Raw genomic sequence first — 4979 nt, forward strand, 5'->3', positions numbered from 1 at the left:
TGCAGGGATTGCAACATTTTCATTAGATTCTATCATGTACAAAGGTATGGAACTAACATTTAATCAATATTAGAAAACCCTTTGTGTGTAGCTTTATGTTGGTGGTATTGATTGTTGAAATCCTCTATCATCACTTAAAAAAAAAATCTCGATTTGACACATTAAGCTTTTTCTATATTATTTTAATGCTTAGAGGATGATATTGATGACGAACATCCCAATATAGTCAATTATTTTGATGATATGTAGGTGTTTATTGTAGCATGGTTTCTTTTGGACTATAGAGGCCATCTACAACCTCTTTGTTGATGCATTTCTAGTTCAAAGATGGATTGCAGTCATTGTTATTTTGGTTATATGCACCTTTACTTGCTATATATATGAAAAACTTTTCATATTTGTGTATAACAGTTTAGATTCATATTGATGCACATGAACATTTACATTTAAAAAAAAATGAATATTTATGTAATTTTTGGTTCATTGGTCTTTTGGTTTGGTTTTTCTCCGAGTATGAGTTTTGGGGTCAACTGGTTCGATGACTGGTCCTATTTTGATAACATTGGTTCATTGTCCACTGATCATTTTTAGTTTTAACTTTTGAGTCTTGATTTTTTATAATAATGACCTTAGACCAAGTATTTGACTCATCACCTTTTACTATTTCTGAGTTTGAGTAATTTCAATTTACTATTCTAGTATTTAGACTTTAGTATCTACTATTGAATGATTTATGATGTGTGAATCAATATATTTCGTTATTGAATTTAAATTTCAATCATGTTTATAACAAACACACATACTCACACACACACATATCCTAGCGTCCCCCTATCCCCTTGAATTTTCCTAAAATTTGGGGGTGCTCCCACATGTTCCCCCTGTGTGTCTCCCCATTCCCACGTCCCCCTATCTTGGAAACTAGGTGGAACATTAGTTGTAATTGCTTGATATTTTTCATTGAATGAATGCTACCTCTTGGGTATGACTGTATAGTATTGATTTTAGTGTCATGGTTGAGTGTATTGGTTGATGGGAGATGTTGTTGATGATGCACTTGGATTTTAGAGACCCAAACTTATGACAAGCTTCGTAGGTGGAATCTTGAGTTTTATAAGAAGGTTAAAGAATTAGTCTTCATAGAAAATCTGAAAATGAAATTAAAAATGTTCACCACTGCACTCATTTTATTGTAAGTTTGGTCTAGGGGTCAACCTTCACTCTTGAGCATTGTAGGAGTGTTACATTACTCCTTAAGCTCACCCAAGACTTCTATGAATCTTCCTCAGACTTCATTCTTGAGTTAATCATAGATCTGGGCAAAAGAGCTATGGTAATGTATTGTGGATTGGTTGGAATAGTGAAATGTTTGATCTCCACCTTATGGAATCCTCATACCCTATCTAACTAGAATATTGAAGGTTTTTGTTCTACTCTGGAGTCCAAGAGTGCAAAATTTAGATATGACCATTTATATGCTTATGGGCTAACTCCTCAATGCTTATACTTGCTTGGATGAGAAATTATTATTATTAATTATCTTCGGTAAAATAGACCTTGGAAATCTAAAATTGACATCCATAGGCCATATTTGGGTTAGCTTGAAAATATGAAATCAGCTTGCCTAATTAAGATTGGCAGTATATATATCTGTGTGTATTTATGTATGTATTAAAATTGGGATGAAAATTCAAGTCCAACCCTTTTTGGGACAACATGTATGTTCACCTCTCATGTATATATAGGTTTTTTCTCTGAAAAAATACACACACATGCAACCTGGAAAGCTGTAGTTGATGGGCCATGAGTTGGAGTGCAAGTTGGTCATGGAAGATTGGATGTGTCCTCATCCAAGGCTTGCAAGCATAATTATGTATATATCCTTAAGCTAAGGGAGAGCATCCCACTACAACAAGGGATATCATCCCATTACAATGATAATGTAATGGGTGTTAGCACCAAGAACTTCATGGATGTAATGACAAATTTGTACACAGGCTTGAGGGCTTGTAAGTATTTCTTTGGCCTTGCTACAGGTTGGATAGGTATGTACTTACATAGCTAAATATGTCATCATATCATGGAAATTCTCACTCAAAAAGGAATAAGAGTCACACCATACCTCTTTCTACTCATCAGAGTATCTAATAGAGACTATTCTGTGATGGTTTTGGAGGCTTTTCTTTTGGTCAAAATTGGGCATCACCCAGACTTGGAAATGAATTTTCATTGTGGGAGTCTACTTCCAATGCTCTTATGCCCCTATATCTGAAGCAAATAAGCAATCTTAGTATGCAATTGAGAGTAATCTCTCTTTAGCCCTGCTCATTATCCTCTGTAGCTCTTGGGGAAGCAAATAAACAAGTTTAGAATGCAATTGAGAGTAAGCTCTCTATAGTCCTGCTTATGATCCTTTGAAGCTCTAGGTGATTGTATCTGTAGTAGATTTTAGTCATTGATAGCTTAATTCAAGTCTTGGAAATATAATGTCATTAAAGACTTTGCCTTGACTACCGCCTTATCCAATGACTGGAACTTGCTATGTTCAATCCTAGAATTGTCTGAGTTGATTTATGATATGGTGGATTAGTGAAGGAATTTTCCTATAGATGTTAAAGTTTCATGGCCAATAAGGATTTTTCCTCTCAAATTTTACATGGTTTTATATTTATAAATATACTGAAGAGCTAAACTCTTCTACTGTTGTCCAGAAGGTCTTAAGATCTATGAAGTATGATGTTATGAAACCAGCTCACAAAAATATAGAAAATATAGATCAACGACTTAGAAATCAGCCTCTTTGATGGGGAAACCTTCTTTACATTACACAAATGAACAATTCTTGGATGATAAAAATGAAAGACCTCCTTTCTATATATAGGAGTCTAAAGGGTCGTAATACAATAAGATCCTACATAACAATAATATTGTAGGGGCACAACAATAACAATAGTGGGCTTCTATGGGGGCATAATAATAACAACATGGGGACTATATGGGCACAATAATACAATAAGGGGGTTGCACTAATAACAATAAGGGGTTAAACTAGTATTATAGGGACCTAACATGCCCCTCTCCTTCAAAAAGTGTTGTCCTCAACGCTTGAGTAGTTATGGATGCTTCTGTATAAAATTATCATCCTCCCATGTGGAATCTTCAGCGGTAAGTTCTTCCAGTTGATGAGATACTCTGAAATTGATCGATTTCGTAGCTGTCAATTTATTGTTTTTGTGACTGCTTCAGGTTCCAATATGATTTTTCCTTCCTCGTCAAGTTCTGGAAATATTGTTTGAACTGGGATCTTCTCACCTATAACCTTCTTTAAGCATGAAACATGGAAAACTAGGTGCACTTGAGAAGATGCAGGAAGCTCCAATTTGTATGCCATAGTACCAATCTTTTGTAACACCTTGTATGGACCATAATACTTTAGTGATAATTTATTATCCTTCTTAGCTTGCTTGAGGGACATTTGTTTGTATGGTTGTAGTCGTAGAAATACCCAGTCACCTACATCAAAACTTCTTTCACTGCAATGTTGATCTACCTATTGTTTCATTCTATTTTGCGCCAAAGTGAGGTTACCCTTTAAGAGTTTGAGAACTTGTTTTTGATTCTTGATGTGATCTTTCACTGCTTGAACCTTATAATTTTCTTTTAAAGGTGATGTGATGGATGGTAGATGATAAGATGAGCTATAAGCTAACTGAGTACCCAAATATTCCACCTCTTGTACTTTAAAGAAAAATTTGGAGCTTTTTGCATATAATTGTTTCTCCTCCAATAGTTTGAGCACCCTGTCAACATGTTGAACATGATCCTTCCAAGACTTGTTGTAGATTAGTATATCATCAAAAAATACTAACACAAATTTTCTAATGAAGGGGTTGCAAATGGAATTCATCAAACCTTGAAATGTAGAAGGTGCATTGGTAAGGTCAAAAGGCATGATCAAAAATTCATAATGACCCTCATGAGTTCTAAATGTTGTTTTTGGAATGTCTTCATTCTCCATTCTAATTTGATGATATCCTGAATGAAGATCCAACTTGGTGAAGTAAATTGCTCCATGTAATTCATCCAATAATTCATCAATGACAGGAATGGGAAATTTATCTTTAATAGTAAGCTTGTTGAGCTCCCTATAATTCAAACACATGCGCCATGATCCATCCTTCTTGTGTACAAATACCACTGGAGTAGAGAAAGAACTTTGACTAGGTTGAATTATACCAACCTCTAGCATTTCTAAAACCATACGTTCAATTTCACTCTTTTGGGCATATGGATATCTGTAAGGCTTGATGTTTGGGGGAACACTTCCTGGAATCAAATGAATAGCATGATCATAATCATGAATAGGTGGGAGGCCTTTCAGAGTCTCAAATACCATGGAATGATTGTCCAAAACGTTTTGGAGATCTGTTGAAATAGATGATTTCGATGTGGGAACCTCTAGTGAACATAATTGTGCAATTACACCCCATTGTTATTTCTTTATAAGCTTTGTCATGTTGTTAGAGTTGATTATCTTTCCCAGTTTCCCTTCGATAACCCTTAATTCAACTTCCTTTCCTTCCCAAAACAATTTCAAGAAAAGTTCTTGAAAATTAAAAGCACCCAAAGATTGTAGCCATTGGACTCCTAGTACAACATTTGCACCATTGGAATGGAAAGCATTGGACTATTCAATACATATTCTCCCACGGATAGCTTGATATTATGGCACTTTCCAGAGAAATTTATGGTTCCTCCATTTGCAACCATTACTTGACACTTTGGTGCTGGATATAGGAAACAATTCAATTCCTTGGTTATTTTAGAATCAATAAAATTATGGGTACTACCCAAATCAGTAAACACTATTACATTTTTCTTCTCGATACGCGCTTCTATCTTGAGAGTTTGAGGAGTGGTAATTCATGTCACTGCATTACAAGATATGGTTAGATTCATTTCTTCCTTATCTTGGATTG

This window comes from Pinus tabuliformis, chromosome 6 (assembly GCF_031772625.1).
Source record: "Pinus tabuliformis cultivar Carrire ecotype Pingquan chromosome 6, CPIR1, whole genome shotgun sequence".
In the NCBI taxonomy this organism is placed as follows: domain Eukaryota; kingdom Viridiplantae; phylum Streptophyta; class Pinopsida; order Pinales; family Pinaceae; genus Pinus; species Pinus tabuliformis.